Below are 26,701 nucleotides of genomic sequence, written 5' to 3' on the forward strand. Positions count from 1 at the left end.
CATATAAAAAAAAAAAAAAAAAAAAAAAAAAAAACCCTTTCCATACTGCCCACTGCCCAGTAATAAGATCAGGCATGGCAGTTAACTCCTGAGGATGGAGACAGGTGACAAGAGGAGACACCAGGTGGGCACTTTTTATACCTGAAACCAAATAATATTTACTTTAGTTCTTCCATACTGGATGTGAATATATCTGAAGAGAAAAACATGACATTGAGCCTTTCAGTGCAATGACTCTTAGCCTCTGTGGAACTGAGGCATCTTGGATTTGCATTCCCACCATTAATTTTCTATTTCATTGTTAATGATTGCATCCTGATAAAAATGACTTTCAAGAACTGGACTGGTATTTTTGGTGTCTAATACCTCAACTTGATGATTAGCCAGATAATGATTTTTGGAAATTGAGTTTAGTGACTTGCAATATTAAGCTGTTGGGGATAAGTGGCCATGCGTGGGGTTACACTGAATTTCGTGGCAAATGTAATGAACAAACGATTCTGCTTAGAAAATTACTGTGATTGTGTTCCATTCTTCTTTAAGGCTAGGGGTTGTTTAGCCTGATCTCCAAAAAGATGCATTACTTTTCATCATGGTTTTAATCAATTTTATAAGAGAAAAGAAAATGAGAAAAAGAACAACTGGATTTCAAAAGTAGTTATTAAAGAAGAATTTTCTTACATTTTTTTTTGTACCTACGATCTCACTTTAATATCAAAAGTATTTGCATCCATTCCCACCCTGTTAGCTCCTGGGGGCGGGGGGGGATCAATTCCAATCACATTTTACTATGATGGAAGATGTTTCCTCATGAAAAATGCCAATACAGATTTTTTAACATTATTTTCCAAATGCACTTTCTAATTTTTGCTTTTAAAATAGCTTCTTGGAACGAATTTTATTGTATTTGTACCTAATTTTTGTTCTCATCTAAATGTGCATTTTCTGACTGTATAGAAGAAGCTTTGTTATGTAATTTAATAATAAATTAGAAATCTAAACTGTGCTTACGGTTGTGTGTATTGGAACAGCAGCCATTGAGGCCATTTGGGAGTAGTGACTATGAAATCTTAGGTGTTGGTAAGTATTTCTCACAATGTCCTAAACCTCAGAATGAAATGATACCAGTGCTGAAAAGCTGTGACCTGTCATTCCAAAAACATGAACAGTAACACTGGGTCCTTGGGAAAGTCATGACGCAGTTTTGCATGGAAAAACATGTTAAATTATGTCCTGCCTTTTCCGGCAACCTATTATTTTAGTCTAAGAAGTGAGGAGACTCTTGTTAATACGAAACTTTAAAACATATGATAGGAATCTAAAATGGTAGAATTTGGCCAGGTAAATAGGTTCTCACCCTCCCTAAGTAAGGACTTTTTATCCTGTAAGTCAGAATCTGAGGCTCCACTCCTCCAGAGAATGGGAATGCTTTGTTTCTCATTCCCTCTGCAGATGCTCTACTCATGTTTTTCTGTGGCGTCCTTCAAAATAACGCTGTGGGCCAGCCCATGGTGTGGTGATGAAGCAGCTGGATCCCACACTGCTGACTGTATGGTTCAAGTTCCAGACCTGGTGGCTTCAAGAACATGCCAGGCTTATGTGCGTGCATGCCCAAAATTCTAGAAGGAGGGAGAAACAGAGAAGGGATTGCAGTGTCACCATCTTCTGTCTTGCTCGCATGCTCTCTCTCTCTCTCTCTCAGCAAGCACATGCCCCGTCTTGCTTGCGTGCTCTCTCTCTCTCTCAGCAAGCACATGTACCCTCTGGAAAATTAAAAAGCAAACTGTAACAGATATAATTTATGTACCATAAAATCTTTTTTTTAGAGAATTATTAAATTTTTATTTATTTATTTATTTATTTATTTGCTATAGGGAGCGTGCACTCACCAGAGAAACAGAGAAAAGAAGTAAGAAATCACCCCCCACGGGGGATGGCCATACCGAAATCTCTTCTCCTCCATTCTCCTCTTGGGATTTTGGGCATGCACAAATCCCTGCCGGTGTGAGTTTTAAGCTGCTGGGTCCAGGCCTCAAACCACAGTCAACTACATGGGAGTCCAGCAACATAACCACTACGCCATCTGCTGTTTCCCTCATTTTTTCAATTTGACCAGAGAGAGAGGGACAGTGAGATAGCAAACTGCCTAGTCTGGTACTCACATCCATGATCAACTATGTGGGAGTCCAGCGCCTTCACCACCACGCCACTGGCTGGCTCCAAATCTCTTTTATAGTGTACTACACACTAAACACCACTCTTCAACTTCAAAACATTTCTATCAGCACAAAAAGAGACGCCATACCCATTAGCCGTCACTCTCCTTTCTCCTCTCGGTCCTTTTTATTCAACCACAGCATCCCAGCTCTAGTCTCCTAGCTACCAACATGGCCTCTGAAGTTTCTCCTCTTCCTTGAGGATCCTGACCTTATTGCAGCATTCTCATGATGTGCCCCGCCATGGTGTGCACACACCCACATAGACATCCGTAAAATCCAACACCTCTTAGTGAGATTGCCTTCCCACTTTACAGATAAGGAAACAAGACCAGGGAACGTAAACTTTTACTCAAAGTCAGAGTGAATGGTAAAGTAAGGATTTGCATCTTTTTAAAAAAAATATTTCCCCTTGGGGATCAGCAGGTGGCGTGGTGGTTAAGGGGCTGGACACTCCCACATGGCTGACCATGGTTCAAATAGACCTGGCGGCGTGCTTTCTCACTTTCTCTCTCTCTCTCTCTCTGTGTGTGTGTGTGTGTGTGTGTCTGGTCAGATTTAAATAAATGAATATAAATGAATGAATGAATAAAATTGAATAAAACAATTCTTTAAAAAAAAAATGTTTCCTTTCAACTTTGCTATTGATATACTGAACTTGAAAAAGCTCAAAGAATCCAAACACAGGGGACCAGTAGTTGGCATAACGGCTATGTCGCTGGACTCCCACGTAGTCCACCACGGTTCGAGTCCTGGACTCAGCAGCTTAAACTCAGACCGAGCACGTGTGCATGTGTGCCCAGGATCTCGAGGAGAAGGGATTGCAGTATGGCCATCCGGATTGCGGTCTGGCCACCCACCCTAGGGGGTGATTTCTTGCTTTCTGCTTCTCTGTCTTTCTGGTGCATGCACATGCCCTATAGCAAAAACCTCTCCCCCCAAAAAAGAATCCAAACACAAAAAGAAACATGTACAGCCTCTCAAAAGGATTCGAATCTTAAGGGCTCTTGATGTCAAGTCTTGTGCCAGTTCTGCATAATATATTTTAACTTCTACTGCATGATTAAGAGAAAAGCTATAGGGGCCAGCAGGTGGTGTGGTGGTTAAGGTCCTGAACTCCCACATGGCTATCCATGGTTCAAGTCCCACACCTGGAGGCTTAAAAGTCATTCTGGGCCTATGTGCATGTGTGCCCAAAATCCCAGGAGGAAAATGGAGGGGAAGGGTTTGCAGTGTGGCCATCCCCCCTCACTTTCCTTCTCGTCCTCTCTGTCTCTCTGTAGGGAGTGCATGCACCCTATGGCAAAAACCTTAAAAATATTTTTTTAAAGAGAGGCTATAAACTAAAATCACTAATTCTGCCCAGTTTAGAAGATGCTATCTTGGTGGGGCCGCCAGGTGGTGTGGTGGTTAAAGGTACTGGATCCCACGGCCAACTTTGTAGTTCGAGTCCTGGACCCAGAAGCTTGAAAATGCTTTGGACATGTGTGCACATAATCCCAAGAAGAGAATGGAGATGGGATTGTGGTGTGGCCAGCACCCCTGGGAGGTGATTTCTCACTTTCCCTCCCTGTCTACATTTCCAGTGAGCACACGTGCTCTTTAGCAAAAAAGTTTAAAAATAACAGAAGTAAATAAAATAAAAGGAGGTATGTGGGGCCAGTTGATGGTGTGGTGGTTAAGGCAGCTGGATCCTACATGACTAACTGTGCAGTTCGAGTCCTGGACCCAACAGTTTAAGAAACATGCCGGGTGTGTGTGCGTGCGCATGCATGCCTAAAATCTTGAGAATGGAGGGGAGAGATTGCGGCGTGGCCATCCCCACTGGAGGATGATTTTGCCCTTAGTTCTCACACTCTCCAGCGAGTGCATGCTCCCTATGGCCAAAAACTAGTAACTTGATTATTTTCCAGGAATGCTAGCTATTAGCCATGTATTTAATGAATAGGACTTTGTAAGTCATATTCCTTTACATAGACTAATGCACTGTAGTTGTAGGAAAAAAAGAAAAATTTTTGCTATAGGGTGCGTGCACTTGCTGGAGAGACAGAGAGACAGAAAGCTAGAAACCACCACCACCACCCCAACCCTGCAATCCCTTCTTTATTCTCCTCTCGGGATTTTGGGCACACAACTCACACACTCCCGGTGTTAGTTTTAAGCTGCTGGTTCCTGGACTCAAACCGCAGTCAACTACGTGGGAGGCCAGTGACGTAACCATTACACCATCTGCTGGTCCGGAAAATGTTTTTTAAGTGGCTTAATTTGTACCAAACTTCCTGCCTGACTCTCTGTACCCTCTAGTTTAGAACCTCAGAGTTCTACATTTCAAGGTCACAGCTGAGGAAACACCTCTCCACAGGCCCCTGTTAGTGCCGTCCAAGCTAAGGGGCCCGTACTTTTCCTCTCCGTGTGGCCACTCCTCCTTGACCGGCCCTTCCATTGCAGAAAGAGTCAAGGCCCTGCCCAATTCACCCTCGTCCGACAGCAGAGATGCCTCAAAGCGGCCACTCCTCCTTGACCGACCCTTCCGTTGCAAAAAAGAGCCAAGGCCCTGCCCAATACACCCTCGTCCGACAGCAGAGATGCCTCAAAGTAAGCAGGTGGCTGGAGAATCTCGCCGAAGGTGTTTGCACTCAGGACATCTTTCCTTATTTCTCTAAAGCAGATGCCAGGAGAAAAACAAGTACCTTCCTCTTCCTGGAGAGAAAGATTTGCGTGGCTCAGTTGGAACAGAAAGCAATGCACTTTAGCCTGATGGTTTCCGCCCTGCTTGGCTTGGCCAGGATTTCCCACCTCGGCAGAACTGCTCAGCTTGCAAAGCTCTTTTCTATCATTAACCCCCTGAAGACACTTAAAAAGCTAAGAAGACTGGGTGCTGAGAAGTCTGTAACTCTTCTTAGAGGAATATCTGAGATGACTGGATGTTCTCCTTACCCTCCTGAAATCATCTCTTAACCCGTTAACCTTATCTGTGGTATTCAGTTTTCCCACTTTTGAAAAAGACAGCTTTTAGGAAACAGTCTTCAGTCACTTTCTCCTAACTAGTACACTTTAAAAAGACATTATCAAACATCCAGTCTTTTACTAAAATTGCGTATAGCTTGAGGGGGGGCAGATAAATATGGTTGGTAGCTATTTTTAACTCATGCTCAAAAAGTATGATTTAAACATGATCATTCCCTGAAAGTAACAAGTTACCTCTAAATGAGCATGGCACTTCGTGTTTTTCTGGAAAGGTCCTCAGCCCTGTGCATTTCCCTCCCTGTCCTCCACTGAATGTCCTATAAGCCGATGCCCCGTTGTCCGCTCCCTGACTGTAGCAGTCACTGAGCTGACGCCCTGCCTCTCATATGGCTGCACGGAGGGGACTGCCTAGCGTTTCCTCCTAACCTTCCTCTTGTTTCCACTCTGTTCAGGAATATCCACAGCTCGTGTTGTCGATAACGTGTCTGGGACACTGTTGCAGTGAGCGAGCCCATGAAATGTACGCCCCGCCCTTTGTTTAATATATACATAAAACACGCAGGTAAAGTCCTGTTTGCTTAGTGAGGGGGAAGCCAGTTCTCCCTTATGCGCGGGGGACCTGTTCCTAGACCGGCAGTGGAGGCCTGAAGCCACAGATGGTACTGCACCCTCCATGTGTGTATATATATATATATATATATATCCTCTGCTGTTCCCCATCGTATATACCCGTGATAAAGTTTGATTTATAAATGAGACGTAATGAGCAAGTCACAACGGTAGCTCATAAAACAGAACAGTTATAACAATGCACCGTAATAAGAGTTAGGTGAACGTGACTGAAACCATGACAGTGAAACCACTGAAACGAGGCACTGCTACATCCTCCTCCTACAGATAAGGAAACCAGCCCAAGAGATGAAGTACTTTGCTCAGAATCACAGAGCCCTCCTGAGAGCAATCAGCTGCCCTTTCCTGACCAGTTCCCTCATCCCTCGTGAGCTACAAGCAGGGCTGCGTGGTGCGGCGGGAAGGACGAGGCCTGGAGTCGGAAGTCCTATATTCTGGTGCTGGGTCTGAAACTTTCAGGCCATGGGCAAGTCACTAAGCCACTGAATCTCTGCTCTTATCTGCAAAATGGACTTGGGGGTCAGACAGCACAGGAGTGAAAGGCAGCACTGAGGCAGAGCTCCATGAAAAAAGTGGCTGGTTTGCATCAGAGACCACACACCAGGTGCATGTATGCCATGATCCAGGCTGGCCGAAGCTGGGAGTGGATCATGGCAGAGTCTATTGGGAATGCTTCTTTCTCTCATGGACTAAATTTTTTTAAAAGTACTCTAGCAACTTTATGCAGTTGTAGTGATCCAATCAAGTAAAGGATAGAAGTGGTACAAAATTCCTTGGGATGGGGACCAACAGTTGGCGTAGTGGCTATGTCATTGGACTCCCATGTAGTTGACCATGGTTCGAGTCCCGAACCCGGTGGCTTAAACTCATGCCGGGCACATGTGCGTGTGTGCCCAAGATCCCAAGAGGAGAATAGAGGAGAAGGGATTGCAGCATGGCCATCCCCCCTGGGGGGTGATTTCTGGCTTTCTCTCTCTCTTTCTCTCTCTCTTTCTGACGAGCACACATGCCCTATAGCAAAAACAAAAACTCTCCAAAATTCCTAAGGATGTTCTCAAAAAATAATGGGGGTGGTTGGCTGAGGAAGTTTCCCTTGAGATTTCGCATCTCTGGAGAGAGGAGCAGTGTTCTGTTCATCTTTGTGTCGTGCATCTGAACTGGCGTACGACTCCTTGTCTACGTTCAGTTAAACTTGACACAGAGCCTGTATCCTACTGTGCCAGCAAAAACTCAGTCTTGTTCATACTTGGCCCGCCCTCCCTTTGCCTCTCGGGTTATAGAAACCTCCCAAGGGGCATTCACAGTCCAGGACATTTGAGGCAGACACTCAGATCCACACCGCACCCCACTGCCGTGTTCACTACCCGAGCCACATAGTCTCAAAGCCCCCAGTTTTCTGCTTCTGTACCACTCTTGGGCATAGAGATCTTTGCCAGGAGTCCCTGGGCCTTGGGATCCCCAGGGCACCCCATCCCACAACCACTGCCCTCAGTCGTTTTTGGACTCCCATGTAGTTGACCATGGTTCGAGTCCCGAACCCGGTGGCTTAAACTCATGCCGGGCACATGTGCGTGTGTGCCCAAGATCCCAAGAGGAGAATAGAGGAGAAGGGATTGCAGCATGGCCATCCCCCCTGGGGGGTGATTTCTGGCTTTCTCTCTCTCTTTCTCTCTCTCTTTCTGACGAGCACACATGCCCTATAGCAAAAACAAAAACTCTCCAAAATTCCTAAGGATGTTCTCAAAAAATAATGGGGGTGGTTGGCTGAGGAAGTTTCCCTTGAGATTTCGCATCTCTGGAGAGAGGAGCAGTGTTCTGTTCATCTTTGTGTCGTGCATCTGAACTGGCGTACGACTCCTTGTCTACGTTCAGTTAAACTTGACACAGAGCCTGTATCCTACTGTGCCAGCAAAAACTCAGTCTTGTTCATACTTGGCCCGCCCTCCCTTTGCCTCTCGGGTTATAGAAACCTCCCAAGGGGCATTCACAGTCCAGGACATTTGAGGCAGACACTCAGATCCACACCGCACCCCACTGCCGTGTTCACTACCCGAGCCACATAGTCTCAAAGCCCCCAGTTTTCTGCTTCTGTACCACTCTTGGGCATAGAGATCTTTGCCAGGAGTCCCTGGGCCTTGGGATCCCCAGGGCACCCCATCCCACAACCACTGCCCTCAGTCGTTTTTATCCCCAGGAGCACTGTGTGAGTGGGACACTGGCAGTGATACCACTAGCCCTTCCCCACCTCGTCCCCTCTTGCAGGAGGTCCTCCCACAGCTCCCTCATCTTCCGCCTTCCTCCTTTCCCTGGCACATTGTTTGTGTTAAGTGGCTGTGGAATGGACGGAGGAATTTCTTTTTTAAAGTCACAAAGTTTTAACACCACTTTACTTGTGTCGCTTTGTAAGCCCAGGAAGCCCAAGCTCAGGTGTGGTCCTGCGCCTGCTCATCTCAGGGGTGCGGCCCACAGAAGCATGTGACTCACCCTCTTCCTCAGAACTTGGGAGTGCCAGCTCGGAGTCTTCCCAGTGGTCTCAGCTGGGGGCACCTCCTCCAGAGGACACTGGGTAATGTCTGGAGGCACCTTTGGTTGTCCAGGCTGATGGGGTGGGGTGGATGCTACCAGAACTTAGTACAAATGTCTTCTGCTGCACAGAACAGCCTCCCACAGCAGAGAATTGTCCAGCCCAAAACACTGGTCGTGCCAAGGTGAGAATCCCCAGCTCACATCGAATTCATACAAAAGTTGACAATATTCCTCTAGGGACAGAGATGGTTCAGGTGGGTCCCCAGTCACCAGTTCCTCCTTAACCCCTGGACTAGCTCGTGCTGCCTGGAACAAGCACGTGGTGTCCCTGGCCCTGCCTTTCCTTCTCGCCTCATCCCTTCACTCCTTCACCCCCAGCACACACATTCCCACCATCCCAAGTGGCTTGATGTCTCAAGGCCTTTGTAAACATCCTCTTTCTGAAATGGCCTTCTTCTAAGCCTGCCTGCAAAATGCTTCCTGCTTTTAAAGCCCAACCTCTGAGAAGTAGGTAACTGCTTAATGGGTATGAGGTTTCATTTTGGGGTGATGAAATGCTTCAGAACACAGAGAGGTGCTGGTTGCCCAGCAGTTGTGCTAAATGCCACTTACAAGTGGTAACTTTTATGTTATGTGAATTCCACCTTATTTGTTTTAAAAAGAAAAAACTACTAGTCTTTGAGCTGCTGTAGCAAATTACCATATCAGACTGGCCTTACTGCCTAGAGGTTTGGGAAGTTGGATCCCAAATGGCTGATGACCAGTTGAATCCCAGCCCTGGTAGCTTGAAAGAACACGCAGGATGTGTGCAGATGTACCCGATTCCCGACAGCATGAAGAAATGAAGGACTAGGGACTGCGGCGTGACCATGCCCCATTGCGGGGGTGCTTTCTCCATCTTTCTCTGTCTCTGACTCTGCGGCAAGTGCATGAGTCCTCTGGCAACTCAGTGGTTTAAATGACTAACCTATTTCACTCTGTTCTGGAGGGTAGGAAGTCCAAGATCAAAGCGCCAGTAGATCCGCTGTCTTCCGGGTGTGTAGACGGCCATTGTATTCTCACCCAACAGAGAACATGCTCTCATTTCTCCTTAGAAGGGCAGTAATCCCATCATGAAAGCTCCACCCATCTGACCTAATTATCTCACAGCCTTCACCTCGTAAGACCATCACGTTGGGTGTTAGGATTTCAACATACTGGGAATCGGCAGTTAGCATAATGGCTATGTCACTGGACTCCCACTTAGTCGACCGCGGTTCACGTCCCAGACCCAGTGGCTTAAAACTCACACTGGGCGCGTGTGCGTGCATGCCCAAGATCCCGAGAGGAGAATGGAGGAGAAGGGATTGTAGCGTGACCATCCCCCCTGGGGGGGTGATTTCTCGCTTTCTGTCTCTCTGTCTCTCTCTGTCTGGCGAGCACACGCGCCCTATAGCAAAAACCTCTCAGAAAAAAAAAAAAAAAGGATTTTAACATACGGATTTGGGGGGCACACAAATAGTCTGTAGCATTACCTAAGTGGCCCTTCCTCTGGGCCTGCCCCACTTCTCTACTTCCTGTCTTCCTTTGTGCACCCAGGCCCTGACTACAGCAATGTAATCACATCCCGTTATATTCACTGGGTACTTCTTTGTCTCCTCCACAAGGGACTGTGAACTTCTTAAGGCAGGAATTGTCATTCATCCTCGCAGTCCCCAATGCACATGGTAAGTGCTTAGGAAGTATGGACAAGAGAAAGAAGTGGAAGGCTCCAGTTGTCCTGTACTGAAGTGCAGCGCCTGTTACTCTTGGAAATAAAGGTTACCAGATGCTCTCACTGGTGCATGAACACTGCCTCCCTGTTTTATGGCAGTCCAGCCCTTCCGTTTTCATTCCTTATAAGCAGGTGAAGTAGGCACCACAGTACCCTTATTCTCCACAGCTTTTTAGAGACCATCCTTTTCCCCTAAGCAACAGTGGGAAACAGTGATTGCAGGCCGTACTGCACTATCTGCTCACAGGAGGGCTCCCACCAAGGAAATCTTCCGGGGCACTCGGCTGCTTGACAGTTTCTGAAGTCCATGTGGAAACCCTCCCTTCCACTTCAGAGCAGGCAGTGAGTGAAATGGGCAATTTCATAGTATCTGTCCAAAGCATAAATGGACATAACCCTTAGTCAAATGATTCCACTTCCAAGAATTTATCTTAAATGTGTAAAAAGGTTTATCTATAAAGATATTCATAGCAATGGGCCAGACCACTGCTGATGGATCATGGCCTGGTAGTTAAGGCAGCTGGGTCCCACATGGCTGACTGCAGTGGTTCTAGTCCTGAATCTGGTGTACGTGCATGCATTACCAAAATCCCAGAGGAAGGGAGAGATGAAGAAGGGAGACTCGCCATGGAGACTGTCCCCTTTGGAAGATCTTGATGAATAAAATAAAGCAGACATAATTCAATTCATCTCTAGAAAGATTGCTTATACCCTGGCATTTGAAATGCTTTTCATTTAGAATAGAAAATAACGGAAAAACTAGAGTTGCTTGATGGTGGAAAGCCAGACCGAGAGAATTCCCTGGCCTTTTCTCAACACTTTAACTAACTAGAGTTGCTGGAAACACATGGACACGTTATTCCCATGGTACTCAAAGTCTCTGGGTAGGCAATTCTGTTGAGGTCGAGGAGCAAGCTGAGAAAAACGAAGAGTTTTTATCAATTGCAAGGAAAAGAACGGGGAAAAGATCCAAACAAATCGCTTCTATGGGCTGCTGACAAAAGTTGCACTACTGTGTGGAGACTACTTTCTGAAAAGGCCACTCGTGAACACTCAGGATGAGGACAAGTACACTCCTGGCCATCGGGCAGCCTAAGGTGGACGTCTGGACGCTGTCTGTGAACTGGCTGCACAAGGAGCAATGTTCGCGCAGTGGCTGGATGGCTGGACACCCCAGCCCAGTGCTTGCGAGCAGAACGACACCTGAGTAGCTTCTTCAGCGTGATGCAGGAATCAATGCTCAAACCAAAGGCCTCTTGACCCCCTCGCATCTTGCTACTGGGAACAGAGTCAGCAAAGATACCCTAGAACTGCTACTGATGAGCCGTGTTATCAAACCAGCTCTGAAAAGCAACTGGGAAGAAACTGCATTGGAGATCGGTCGAAGAGCCAGTATTTATCACTACCTCTTTGAAATTGTAGAAGACTGTACAAACTCTTCACCTCAGCCTTAACCGTCCTAGGAACTTTCTGAAATTTCCAAGTACCAGTGCCTCCTTGGTGGGAGATGTAAATATTCCCGTAATACAAATTGACACCAAAATGTCTTACACGGAAATTTCATGGTACTCATTATGATACCATTCTAGGTGAGTCGCCTGCCCTTGATGTCAGCGTGTATTTGAAAGTTACTTGGATATATGTTGATGATTTCTGTGAAGGTTGTGCTTTCCCTCGGAGACCATTTCAACTTACCCTATACTCAGATACTTGACACGGCTTATCCAGAAACTAAAGGTACTTTTGGTGTTGACCCAAGAGAAATATATTTTTAAATATCCCATATCCTGAGTCTTTGTTGAGTATTTAAATATAGTGACATGTATTTTTATAAGAGGACATAACTCAGAATTTATATGAAAAGACTTAAATAAGGTCAGCAGGTCAGCTGTCTTCTCTATCTTACCATCACCAGTTGTTTTTATTTTATTTTATTTTATTTTTAATTTTATTTATTCATTCATTCATTTTAATTTGACTAGAGAGATACACAGAAAGAGAAAGAGAAGGTGAGAGAGCAAGCCACCAGGTCCAGGACTTGAACCATGGTCAGCCATGTGGGAGCACCCAGCGCCTTAACCACCCTTAACCACCATGCCACCAGCTGGTCCCACAGTTGTTTTTATTTTAAACCAGAAAAACTAACATTATTTGAATTTTAATGAGTGAAGAAACATTAAAACAAAAACAAAAAAAGGTCTTTGTCTTATAGAACATAGACCATTTTCATGTCTTTTTTTTTTTTTTTTTTTTTGAGAGAGAAGTTTTTGCTACAGGGTGCATTTGCTCATCAGAGAGACAGACAGAGAGGCAGAAAGCAAGAAATCATCCCCCAGGGGAATGGCCATGCTGCAATCCCTTGTCCATTCTCCTCTTGGGATCTTGGGCACGCACACACACTTGCCTGGTGTGAGTTTTAAGCTACCAGGTCCTGGTCTTGAACTGTGCTCGAGTATGTGGAAGTCCAGCAACATAACCATTATGCCATCTGCTGGTCCTGAACATAGACCGTTTTCAGAAAAGCAGTTAGCTTGGTGTTCAATCATGAATGTTATCCACTGCCTCCATACCACAATTTACACACTCCTGTGGACAGTCCTGCCTCGTGCTGGCCATCCTACCTGATCGTTACTCTTACGGTGAATCAGTTTGACCTTTTAGACATGCGCACAACTATTCCTTGGTCTAAGAGATCGTGATATATCTGCGACCCAACTGCTGATAACTGCCTAATCATGCTGGTGTGGACAGTCTCCATAAAGTCTTTTGATGTCACAAATACTGATTTTTCCCAGGACTTGAACTGTGGTCAGCCATGTGGGAGCACCCAGTGCCCATAATACAAAGACAGTGACAACGGAAAAGGAATTTTAACACTGAGATGATTTTATGTCAGAACTAGAATCATGAAGTGGCTCAGACTTTTAAAAAAACTACAGTATGGCTAGTGAGAAAAAACATAAATATAAATATCCAAGAAAAATGAAGTACAAATTTTGATACCCCCCCCAAAAAAAAGGAGATGAGTTTGCAGTGAGACCATCCCCCATGAGGGGGGCGGTGCTTTCTTTCCCCACCCATGCCCCACAAGTACACACGCTCTCTAGCAATATATATTTTTAAAATTCAAAGCAGCATTGATTATAAGGGAAAAAAAGACTAAAAATAACCTTAAGTGTTCATCAGTAGAGGAATGGCTAAATAAATTATGTCGGTCTATGTATCATGGAATAATATGTAGCTGTTAAATTAACTTGCTATGTATTGATACTGAATGATCTCCAAGATGTGTTGTCAGTTGGGAAAACAGTTGTGTACATGTCACCCACACATGTTTTTTGTTTGTTTGTTGTTTATTGATTTTTTTTCTTGCCATAGGGCATGTGCACTCACTGGACTGAGAAAGAGAGACAATGAGAGGGAAAGTGATGGCTATGCCACAGTCCTTTCCCCTCCACTGTGCTCTGGGGATTTTGAGTACACATGCACATGTGCCTGGTGCAATTTTCAAGTTGCTAGGTCTGGGACTGGAACCATTGGTTGGCCATGTGGGAGTCCAACGCCTTAACTACCATACCACCTGCTGGCCCTATATGCTTTAAAAAACAAACAAACAAACAAAACAGCTTTATTGGGACCAGCAGATGGCATAATGGTTATGTCACTGGACTCCCATGTAGTCAACTACAGTTCGAGTCCCAGACCTGGCAGCATAAAACTCACGCCAGGAGCATGTGCGTGCGGTGTGGCCATCCCCCCAGGGGGTGATTTCTTGCTCTCTGTTTCTCTGTCTCTCTCTGTCTCTCAGGCCCTATAGCAAAAATCTCTCTCTCAAAAAAAAAAGAAGCTTTATTGACCTACAGTAAACTCCATATAAGTGAGCATACGTATACACCTGTGAAACTATCACCATAATCAAGACAGGGAGTAGTGCCCTTGTGTCCTGTGCCTCTTTGAAGTCCCTCTTTATAGCACTTTCCAACTTCTTATCCCCAAGCACTCACTCTTCTGCTTCTGTCACTGTAGTTAATTTGCATTTTCTAGAGTTTTATGTACATGGAATCATACAGTACATAGTCTTGGGGAGAGTAAGCTATCTTTTTTCACTCAGCATAACTATTTCGAGATTCATCCATGTCGTATATACCAATAATCTATTCTTTTTCACTTGCTGAATAGTAGTCCATTGTATGAATGTACCACAGTTTGCTTGACCACTCAACAACTAATCCAAGTTGTATTTGGGGACCGTTTCCAGGCTGCGGCCATTACAAATAAAGCTCCTATGAACATCTATGTACGTGTCCATAAACAGACATACGGTTCCTGGTCTCTCATAAATACCTGTGAGTGACATGACTGTATCATTTGGCAAGTGTCTGCTTAACTTCTTATTTATTTATTTTAGACTTTTGCCATAGGGTGCATGTGCTCACAGAGAAAGACAAAGATAATTTTTCACAGGGAAAGTGAAAAAATGAAAACTCAGCCCTCAGGACAGTGGCCACACTACAATCCCTCTTCCATTCTCTTCAGATTTTGCGCGCATACGCACATACGCTTGGGTTATTTTTCAAACTGCTGGGCCCGGGACTCAACCAACAGAGTCAGCTACATGGGATCCAGCACCTTAATCACCATGCCACCCACTAGCCCTTGCTTAACTTTTTAAGAAACAGATAAAGTGTTTTGCAAGGTATGCCATTTAAAAAGAGTATATATAAGGGTCTGAAAGGTGGTGTGGTGGTTAAGGGACTGGACTCCCACATGGTTGACTGTGGTTTGAGTCCCAGACCTGGTGGCTTGCTTCCTCACTTTTCCTTTCTCTCTCTCTGATCAAGTTAATAAAAAATAATAAACAAAATTAAATGAATAATACTTTTTTTAGAAAGGGTATATATGAGCGCTCTATTTCATCCATATCCTCACCAACATCTGGTCTCATGAGCGTTAGCCTTGCTATTAGATGCATAGTGAAACTCACTGTGGTCTTCATTTGTGTTCCCCTAATGGCTAATGATGTTGAGCACCTTTTCAGGTGTTTATATTTCATCTATTTTTTTCCTAGTGAAGTCTCTGTTCAAGTATTTAGCCCATTTTTTTAATGACTGTTTTGTGTGTAAAATATTGGGGAAGAGTCAGCTGGTAGCATGGCGGATAAGGCAGCTGGATCCCACAATGCCAGTCATGCAGTTTGAGTCCCAGGCCCAGCAGCTTGCAAAATATGCCAGGCGTGGGACCAGCAGTTGGCGTAATGGCTATGTCGCTGGACTCCCGTGTAGTTGACCGCGGTTCGAGTCCCAGACCCGGTGGCTTAAACTCACACCAGGCACATGTGCATGTGTGCCCAAGATCCCGAGAGGAGAATGAAGGAGAAGGGATTGCGACGTGGCCATCCCCTCTGGGGGGTGATTTCTTGCTTTCTGTCTCTCTGTCTCTCTCTTTCTGGCAAGCACACGCACCCTATAGCAAAAACTTCTTAAAAAAAAATTGCCAGGTACGTATGCATGTGTGCCCAAAATCCCAAAAGGGAAAAAGAAGAGAAGGGACTGTGGAGCGGCCATCCTTCCTGGGGGGTGATTTCTCGCTTTCTGTCTCTCTATCTTTCTGGCAAGCACATGTGCCCTATAGCAAATTAAGAAAAAAAAATACTTTTATGTACATTTCATATACATATATGTATGCATGTATGTATATATATTTCAGAAAATAGTATGAGAAGTTGTCTGGAGAAAAAGACGAGCAGGCTGGAGGTTATAGATGGAGAGGACTCAATTTTTTACTCTGCATAGACCTCATTTATTAATCATCCTTTTTTAAAGAATTATTTTATTTTATCTATTCATTTATTCTTTTTTTTTTTTTATTCTTTAATTTGACCAGTGAGGGACAGAGTGACAGAGACAGAAGGAAAGTGAGAAAGCAAGCCCTCAGGTCCAGGATTCAAACCATGGTCAACCATGTGCGAGTCCAGCACCTTTAACCACCATGCCACCTGCCGGCCCCATTTTTTAATCACCTTAATTATATTTGCAAAAAGAAAAGTAGGCTGTGGGCCAGCAGGTGGCATGATGGTTAAGGTGCTGGACTCCCACCTGGCTGATCGCAGTTCAAATCCCAAACTTGGCGGCTCGCTCTTTCATGTTCCCTCTCTCTCTCTCTGGTGAGCACATGTGCTCTATAGCAAGTTTAAAATAATAAGTTAAAGGGAACCAGCAATTAGCGTAATGGCTATGTCGCTGGACTCCCACGTAGTCGACCGTGGTTCGCGTCCCGGGCCCGGTGGCTTAAAACTCACGCCGGGCACGTGTGCGTGCGTGCCCAAGATCCCGAGAGGAGAATGGAGGAGAAGGGATTGCGGCGTGACCATCCCCCCTGGGGGGTGATTTCTCGCTTTCTGTCTCTATGTCTCTGTCTGTCTGTCTGGTGAGTGCACGTGCCCTATAGCGAAAATCTCTCAAAAAAATAATAATAATAAGTTAAATAAAATAAATCTTTTTAAAAAGAGAGAGGTAGGCTTCTCTGAAAATGACAATACCGAAAGTATGTTCTTAATGGATGAATGGAGACTGTTCTGTTTAGCCGAGAGCACTTCAGAAATGCCGCGCTGGTAGGAAATTGGAGCACTGAACCATTAATGGAGCCGTGAGCATTTTACCTCGTATCATATTCAATCATTTATGGTGGTGTGAGGATGGCAATGATGACATTTGGGCCATGGCTCCTCTGAGACCCCGTCCAGGAGAACATGGTATTTTTATTTAAGTGAGCACTGTTCTAGCTTTTTAATTTCCCGCTTTTGCCTTGCTCAAAGGGAGCTGTCTGTGCAAAGAGAACCCGAAAGTGGCTCTCCCAGCTTGTCTCTGATAAAAGCCTTTGTTAATTTCCCTTCTCAGCCTGCCTTCTGCTCCCCTCGGGACGTGAAGACTTTTAGGTGTTGTTGTGTGGTAGACCCCGGTAGGTCAGTGCCTCGTCCAAGTTCCTATCTTTTTAAGAAAGCAATGCAGGATGAACAAATACTTTATCTTCTCAAACTCTTTGTGATTCTATTCTGGTCTTACCCTTTGACCCAACCTATTAATTAGTTCATAAAAATTTTACATAAACTAAAATTCATCTCCTGGGCTGAGTTCTATCAGATGAATATTTAACTCCAAGAAAACATGGCCATTTGCCTTAAAGTTCTTTATTCCAGGGAAGGATCATAATGTTGTTGTAATTTGAATGTCCTTGATTATGATAAGAAATTTTATTTCATCCTAACTCACCTGAAATATACTGTTGAAAACAGCAGATTTTTGTGGATCAATCCACTGGTTCGAAATCTAAGCTTTTTACTTCTTTTCTTTCCTTTTCTTTTTTTTTTTTTTTTTTTTTTTGAGAGATTTTCACTGTAGGGCGCGTGCGCTCTCCAGACAGACAGAGAGAGACATAGAGACAGAAAGCGAGAAATCACCCCCCAGGGGGGATGGTCACGCCGCAATCCCTTCTCCTCCATTCTCCTCTCGGGATCTTGGGCACGCACGCACACGCGCCCGGCGTGAGTTTTAAGCCACCGGGTCCGGGACACGAACCGCGGTGAACCACGGGGGAATCTAGCGACATAGCCATTACGCCAACTGCTGGTTCCCTCCTTTTCTTTTTTTAAGTTTTTGTTATAGGGCATGTGTGCTTTCCAAAGAGTGAGAGAAAGTGAAAAATCAACTCATACACACACACACACACACACACACACACTCACACACACACACACACACACACACACTCACACACACACACACACACACACACACTCACACACACACACACACACACACACACTCACACACACACACACACACACACACACTCACACACACACACACACACACACACACTCACACACACACACACACACACACACACTCACACACACACACACACACACACACACTCACACACACACACACACACACACACACTCACACACACACACACACACACACACACTCACACACACACACACACACACACACACGAGTCCAGTGTAAGTTTTAAGCCCCTGAGTTCAGGACTCAAATCACAATCAATTATGTGGGAGTCCAGTAACGTGACCATTACGCCATCTGCTGGTCCCACCCTGCATGGTTGTTAAGCTGCTGGGTCTGGGACTCAAAATGTGCCCACGAACCTTGTCAGCCTGGAAAATATGCCACACACACCTGTACCTGCCCAGGGTCCTCACCAGCGGGGACAAGGGCACTGTGGCATGACAGAGCTCTGGGAGGGGGTGTCTCTCCTCCTCTCAGTGACACTCGATCATGATTCTGTGTGAGATCTAGTGCCCTGACCTCCACGCCACCTGCTGACCCAGCACCCTATTTTTGTTTTTTTGAGAGGTTTTTGCTATAGGACGTGTGTGCTTGCTGGAGATAGAGACAGAGACAGAAAGCAAGAAATCATCCCCCAGGGGGGATGGCCACGCCACAATCCCTTCTCCTCCATTCTCCTCTCGGGATCTTGGGCACGCACGCACATGCGCCCAGCGTGAGTTTTAAGCCACCGAGTCCGGGACTCAAACTGTGGTCGACTACATGGGAGTCCAGCGACATAGCCATCACGCTAACTGCTGGTCCCAGCATCCTATTTTTTTTAACTTTAAAGTGGTCTCCAATTTTTATCCCATTATAAATAACCAAACAATGCTTGAATTTTTATTTTTAAAATATTGAAAGTGGCCATGTGGGAGTCCACCGTGCCACCCACTGACATGCTCCCCATGGCAAAAAAAGCTAAAAGCAAAAACAAAAACAAAACCTGTGAAGGCAGAATACATTCTGCCAACCTCCAGACTGCTGTAGTGTCTGCAGCCTTGTGGTTTCTTCTGGGTGTGTTTGCTTATATTTTAAACTGGACCCAGTTGTGCTCTCTAATTTACCAGAGGTGTCTAGGCTATTTCTTACACTTGTGCATATAAAAAGAAGGGAGGTGGGCCAGCAGGTGGCCTGAGGGTGAAGGCACTGGATTCCCACATGACTGATTGTGGTTCAAGTCCTGGGTCCGGCGACTTGAAAATCACTTTGGAGGTGGACAGTGGGTGGTGTGGTGATTGAAGCACTGGACTTCCACATAGCCAACCGCAATTCCAGAACGTGAGAAAGCAAGTCCCAGACCTGGTGGCTTGCTTTCTCATGTTCCCTCTCTCTGGTGAGCACACGTGCCCTATAGCAAATTAAATAATAAAGATGATATATAAAATTAAATAATTTTTTTTTTTAAAAAATCCTCTTGGGGGACCAGCAGTTATGTTGCTGAACTCCCATGTAGTCGACCACGGTTCAAGTCCCGGACCCGGTGGCTTAAACTCACGCAGGACGCGTGTGCGTGCGTGCCCAATATCCCAAGAGGAGAATGGAGGAGAAGGGATTGCGGCGTGGCCATCTCCCCTGGGAGGTGATTTCTCGCTTTCTGTCTCTCTCTCTGTCTTTCTGGCGAGCGTACACACCCTGTAGCAAAAACCTCTCCAAAAAAAAAAATCACTCTTGGTGCATGTGACCAAAATCCTGAGAGGAGAATGGAGAAGGGATTGTGGCATGACCATCTGCCAGGAGCTGACTTCTCACTTTCCTTCTCTATCTTTCTCCAGTGAGGGTCTCTTGCACTATGGGGGAGGGGGGAAGACCAAGGAGGATGAACCCAGAGTAGATAGAGTAGCACTCACTCATTTAGAATGGGCCAAGAATTGGAGCACAGCAGTTAGCGTAATGGCTATGTCACTGGACTCCCCTGTAGTCAACCACGGTTCACATCCCGGACCTGGTGACTTAAAACTCATGCCGGGCGTGTGTGTGTGCGTGCCCAAGATTCCAAGAGGAAAATGGAGGAGAAGGGATTGCGGTGTGGCCATTCCTCCTGGGGGGGGATTTCTTGCTTTCTGTCTCTCTGTCTCTCTCTGTCTGGCAAGCCCACAGGCCCTGTAGCAAAAACCTCTCAAAAAAAAAAAAAAGAATGGGCCAAGAATTGTTTGTATAGAAACAGGCTGAGGGGGCAGAATTAAATAACTTCTCATGCAAGGTTCCTTTAAATGCAAAACCTAATGGTCCCTCAGGGCTGCCTGTGCTTTGGAACACTCAGCCTCCTGTTTGCTGATTTATTACTGCAGTCATTCTCAATCTTCCTTGCATATTACAATCACCTGCAGAAGTAGAGTTTAAAAAAAAAATCGTGGAGACCTCCTCTGAGTGTCGGATCCAATTAGATAGGGTGAGGCCCAGATGTTGGATATTTTGGCTTTGTTTTTAAATGCAGTCTGAGTTATTCCAACCTGCAGTCAAGGTCTAGAACCGATCTTCATTCTTTGTGGCTTCTCAGCCTCCTCCCTGGCCTTGGTGCTGAAGATCTTGACTTCACAGGCAGCTATCAGAGTCCCCTCGGCTCATTTCAAATCCTAAGCAGCTATTTCAAAACTGCTGATGCATGGAGGAACAGGGTATCCCAGCTCTCTCTGAGTTATTAGGCTGAAAGATCAGCATTTCCCTGCAGCTGCATCTACCTCCCCAGACAGCCAATTAGCCAAAGCAGCAGCAGACACTGCCTGACAGAGGCCATTTTGACGCCTAGAAGCACATTATGTGGCCAAACAATCTTACATTCACACGGGCAGAAAGCATCTTGTGTGGGTGGCAGTGTTTGTTTCCTGGAGAACGGGAGCCTCGTCTTTGCCTGGAGTTTGGTAGCATCTGGATGGGTGGAGAAGAGGGAGAATGCCTAGCATTCTGGGAAAGCAGCCAGCTGTGGAGGCAGGAGCATCAGCCTGAGCGTCAGAGGCTGGATTATGATTGGGATTACACTCAATATATAGATCACCTGGAAGAGAATTAACACCTTTATAATACTGAATCACTCAATCCATGTACATGGTACGTCCTTCCATTTATTTAGGTGTTGTTAATATTTCATTGTCAGGGGCCAGCAGGTGGCCTGGTGGATAAAGGCACTGGTCACTCCCACATGGCTGACCACGGTTTGAGTCCCAGACCTGGTGGCTTGCTTTCTCACTTTCCCTCTCTTTCTCTCTGTGTCTCTGGTCAAATTAAAATGAATGAATAAATAAAACTAAAGAAATAATTCTTTTTTTAAAAAAAATAGGGGACCAGCAGGTGGCATGGTGGTTAAGGCACTGGACATTCCCACATGGCCAACCACAGTTCAAGTCCCAGACCTGGTGGCTTGCTTTCTCGCTTTCCCTCTCTCCCTCTCTCTCTCTACATCTCTCCCTGCTCAAATTAAAATATGTGAATGAATAAATAAAAAAATAAATAATTCTTTTTAAAAATATATTTCATTGTCTTTCACTGGCAGATCCTGTTTTCTGTCTGACCAATATTCATATGTCCCCATGTTACTGGGGACAGTGAACAGTATATGAACTATGGGCTTACAGCTCATGCTCATTAGGATGGCTATTAACAAAGCAAAATAGAACAAATGTAATAGGTGTTGGGGGGCCAGCAGGTGGCGTGGTGGTTAAGGTGCTGGACTCTCACGGCCAACCACATTTTGAGTCCCAGACCCAGTGGCTTGAAACTCATACCAGGTGCATGTGCATGCATGCCTATAATCCCAAGAGGAGAATGGAGGAGAAGGGACTGTGGTATGCCCATCCTCCCAGGGGGTGATTTGTCACTTTCCTTCTCGCTATCTCTCTCTGACTCTCTGGTGAGCATACACACCCAATGGCAAAAATCTCTCTTAAAAAAAGAGTGTTGGTGAGAATGTGAAGAAATTAGAAACTTGTGCACTGTTGGTTGGAATGTAAAATAGTGTAGCTGCTGTGGGAAACAATATAGTAGTTCTTCTAAACAAACAAATGGGGTCGGCAGATGGCATAACAGTTACATCGCTGGACTCCCACATGGCTGACCCACGATTCGAGTCCCGGGACCCGGTGGTTTAAAACACACCAGGCATGCATGCATGTGTGTGTGTGCCCAAGATCTTAGGAGGAGAATGGAGGGGAAGGGATTGCAGCATAGCCATCCCCCTGGGAGTTGGTTTCTCACTTGCCCTCTCACTGTTTCTATCTTTCTCTCTCTCTCTCCCCGGTGAGCGCATGTGCCCTAAGGCAAAAACCTTAAAAACAAAACTAAACTAAAACAGAATTAACGTATGATCCAGAAATTCCACCACTGGGTGTATGCCTAAAAAATTGAAAGCAGAATCTCAAAAGGATATTGGTACACCCATGTACAGAGTAGCATTCGCCAAAAGGTGGAATCAACCCAAGCGTCCATCAACAAAAAAATGGGCAAAATGTGGTCTATCCTATGACGCAATGTTATTCAGCCTTAGAAAGGAAGGAGATCCTGACTCATGCTACAATATGGATGAACCATATTATACATAAATGTTATGCCAGGTACAAAATGACAATACTGTATGATTTCACTTATATTATATGAGATACTTTGAGTAGTCAAAGTCATAGAGATAGAAAGAGAAGCTGGCGCCACGCCATCGTCGCTCCACCGCCAGCGCGGCCTCAACGTCGCCAAGCTCCCGCCGAAGAAGCGGTGGTAAGTGAGGAGGTCTCTGTACCAGAGCTCCTGCAAAGCTGACCGCTCACAAACCCACCGCTGGTAAAGCACCCAAGAAACAACTGGCTACAAAAGCCGCTCGCCAGAGTGCGCCCTCTACTGGAGGGGTGAAGAAACATCATTCCAGGCCTGGTACTGTGGCACGCGCTGATATTAGATGCCCTAAGTCCACTGAGCTTCTGATTCGCAAGTTTCCTTTCCAGCGTCTGGTGTAAGAAATTGCCTAGGACTTCAAAACAGATGTGCGCAGCTATTGGTGCTTTGCAAAAGGCAAATGAGGCCTATCTAGTTGGGCTTTTTAAAGATACCAACCTGTGTGCTCTCCATGCCAAACAGGTAACAATTATGCCAAAGGACATCCAGCTTGCACGTTGTGTATGTGGAGAACGTGCTTAAGAATCCACCATAGGAGCAAGCAGATGCCGTAGCTGTTACATCGCTGAACTCCCACATTCGAGTCCTGGACCAGGGGCTTGAAATTCACACCGGCATTGCATGCATGCCCAAGATCCCAGGAAGAAAATGGAAAAGAAAGGGTTGCAGTGTGGCCATCCACCCGGGGGGCGGGGGGGGGGTCTCACTTTCTCTCTCACTGTCTCTGTCTCTCTCTCTTTCTCTCTTAGTGCACACACCCTAAGGCAAAAAAACCTCTTTAAAAAAAATAAATAAAAAAAGAATCCACTATGATGGGAAACATTTTATTCTCAAAAAAATATTTTTCTCTTCTTCCTGTTATTGGTAGACCTGAACGTTAGATTTTTTTCCCATGGGGTTAAAAGGTACCTAAGTATATGATTGCTAGTGGAAAATAGGGGACAGACATCAAATATTGGCAGTTTTCCCTTTTCACTTGTGTGTGAATTTCTAATATAAATGTGAGATGTAAAGCATTAATGCAAGTCAAAATGTTTCAGTGAATGAGTTTCAGCAGTTCAACTTCATAACAATTACGAATAGACCTGTTAATTTTCCTGGAAATGCCAGCATTTGGATTTTTTTCTTAAACAAGTAAATTTCTTATTGACAGCAACTAAATGGTGTTTGTGGCATTTTTATCATACAGTAGATTCCACACACTCACTGTACTTCTCTGAGTTGTCCTCCATGCAAGTACGCATTTTTAATGTTGTCTGTCTTCAGTGCTGTTCCTATAGTTCGCTATTAAAATCCATTAAAAGAGAGAGAGAGAGAGAGAGAGAGAGAGAGAGAGAGAAGGCCAGCTAGTGGTGTGGTGGTTAAGGCACTGGACACGCCCACATGACCAACCACAGTTCAAGTCCTGGACCTGGTGGCTTGCTTTCTCACTTTCTCTCTCTCTCTGGCTAATCGAACTGGAAAATAATAATAATAAAGTTAAACCAAATAAATATTAAAAAAGACAGAAAGAAAGAAAAAAAAAGTAGAGCTCCAGCCCATAGCCTAAGAGTTAAGGGAACTAGATCCCCACAGTTCAAATCTTGGCCCTGCTGGCTTGAAAAACATGCTAAGCACGTGTGTGTGCCCAGGACAGAGAAATGACTGTGATGACTGTGCCCACTGGGGGAGCTTCTCCCTCTCTCTGTCTCTGTCTCTCTCTGGTGAACACACATACTCCCTAGCAATTTAAAAAAGAAAGAAAGAAAATAGCGTGGTGGTTGCCGAGGACTGGTGGGAGGAGAGAATGGGAGTTCTGGTTTAAGAGGAGGCGGTTTCAGTTTCGCAAGAGGAGCACAGTTTTGGGTTACGTGGCAGCGTTGGTGGCACAATGATGTAAGTGTACTTCACGTGACGAACTGTACATTTATCAGTGGTACCAGGACCAGACAGTGGTGCGACAGTAAAAGGCGACACTCTGCAAGCCTGGCCCACTTGGGAAGGTCCTGGGTTCGCAGGCCGAGACCTCCCTGCGTACGCCACTGTGTGTGTGCATGAGCCAGGGCTGGCTAAAGGCTGGAGGTACCTCACGGTACTCAGACCCTGTCAGAAGTGCTGTGCTTCTGTCTCTCTCACTCATGGAAAAAGTAAATAAATAAACTTCTTTTTCAGTGGTGTAGATGGTAAATTTTATATTATGTGTACTTTATGAAAATTAAGTTGAAAGAAAAGAAAGAAAAAGAAAAAGGTGACATAATGGTTAAGGCAGGTGGGTCTCACATGGCCAACTCTGTGGTTTGAGTCCCAGACCCAGCAACTTGAAAAACACACCAGGTACATGTGCGTGCATGCCCAAAATCTTGAGAGGGGGATGACAGAGAAGGGATTGTGGTGTGACCATCCCCACTGGAGGGGGGGTTACTTTCTCTCTCTCTCTCTTTCTCTCTCTCTCTCTCTCTCTTTTCTTCTTCTCTCCCTCTTCATCTCTCTGGCAAGTATACACACCCTATAGCAAATTTATGATTTTTTAATAATTATTTAATTTATTATTATTATTTAATTTAACCAGAGAGAAAAGGAGAGTGGAAAGCAAGCCATCAAGTTCAGGACTTGAACCATGGTTGGCCAGCCATGTGCGAGTCCAGCTTCTTAACCACCACTCCACCTGTTGGCCCCACAAATTTATTATTGTTTTTTAGAGAGATTTTTGCTATAGGGCACATGTGCTCACAGGATAGAGAGAGAGAGACAGAGAGACAGCAAGAAATCACCCCCTGGGGAGATGGCCACGCCGCAATCCCTTCTCCTTCACTGTCCTCTCGGGATTTGGAGTACGCATGCACATGCCCAGCGTCAGTTCCAAGCTACTGGGTCTGGGACTCAAACCATGGTCGACCATGTGGGAGTCCAGAAATGTAACCATTATGCCATCTGCTGGTCCCCATATAGCAAATTTTTTAAAAGAAAAAAAGAATTGTGAGCTTATGTCACTTCTTATTCTCTCGTGGTTATAGCTATAATACCCTTGAATAATAACTTCAACATTTATAAGCCTTTGTTTTCTCATCTGTAAAAAGGAGAGACTAATCCGAATTTAAAATAGATTGGCACGGAGTCAGCAGGTGGCATGGTGGTTAAGGCACTGGACTCCCAAGTGGTTGACCCAAATTCAAGTCCCAGGCCCAGCAGCTTGAAGCACACAGGTGCATGGGCGTGCGTGCCCAAAATCCTGCCGGGAGAATGGAAGCAAAGTGATAGCAGGTGGCAATCCCTGCAGGGGGAGGGGGCGCTTTCTGTCTCTTCAGTGAGTGCGCCCCCATCCTCCAGCAAAGATCTCTTAAAAAAGCAAAAATCAAAAAGAAGGCTGGCATGAGGGTGCAGGCAATGTAGCGAGGGAGTGGCACTAGTAGGCCCCTTGGTTTGGTAAAGGCCATTTGAGTGTGAACATGTCGGTGCAAAGCACAGTACTGAGAGTGGAATGGAGTTCTCATGATCTGGCCCCCAGAAAATAAGCATTGACAATGAGGCTAAAATGTTCGGTGCAAACGAACACATGCTACTTACTATGGACTCAACTTACCTATTCTCTGCCTGTCTACCCTCTATTAGCCCATTTGTAAATGGGGGTAACTTTTTCCTGTCTGATTATCTCCTCTTAGTCACATGTCCCCAGGTGGGGCTTTCTTACTTTCTGCTTCACTGAATCTCCTTCCAGCAGGGAAAAAGCTCGGGGGAGGTGGCTTTCCGTCCCTGCAGGACCAAATATTCCCCTGGGAATGAGCCTCCAGGGTTGGGCTTCCCAGTGATCTACTCTGGGGAGGTGCCGCTGAGCAAGGGCAGCATCCAGGGGCAGAGAGCTCTCTGGAGAGCACATCCTGCCTGGGGCGCGGGATCTGCCAGGCGGCTCTTGGGGCATGCAGGGCTTTGCCCTTGACGTGGATGGACTAGTCGGTGTTGCCAATGAGGCCGCGACTGAGCGCGGAGAAACTGAGGAACAGACTCCCCAGAGACATGAACAAGAGTCCAGAGATGAGCCCTGTGGCTTCTCATTACTATGATGCTTTGGCCTCTGAAGTTTAGGTCTCTACCAGGTATAGTTCTAGCTCGGGAAGTGCCGATGACTAGAGGTGACCAGAAAGGAGACTGACAGCATCAAGGGGACAGCAGGGAAACATACCGGC

The 26,701-nt window shown here is 45.6% G+C and overlaps 2 pseudogenes; both read left to right on the top strand.

The window, feature by feature from the left end:
- Positions 1-8,428: 8,428 nt before the first annotated feature.
- Positions 8,429-11,546, top strand: LOC102482842 (ankyrin repeat domain-containing protein 49 pseudogene; annotated as a pseudogene).
- Positions 11,547-16,637: 5,091 nt separating this feature from the next.
- Positions 16,638-23,149, top strand: LOC102483264 (histone H3.3-like; annotated as a pseudogene).
- The last annotated feature ends 3,552 nt before the right edge of the window (positions 23,150-26,701 follow it).

This window comes from Tupaia chinensis, unplaced genomic scaffold (assembly GCF_000334495.1).
Source record: "Tupaia chinensis unplaced genomic scaffold, TupChi_1.0 Scaffold147340_1, whole genome shotgun sequence".
Classification (NCBI taxonomy): Eukaryota; Metazoa; Chordata; class Mammalia; order Scandentia; family Tupaiidae; genus Tupaia; species Tupaia belangeri.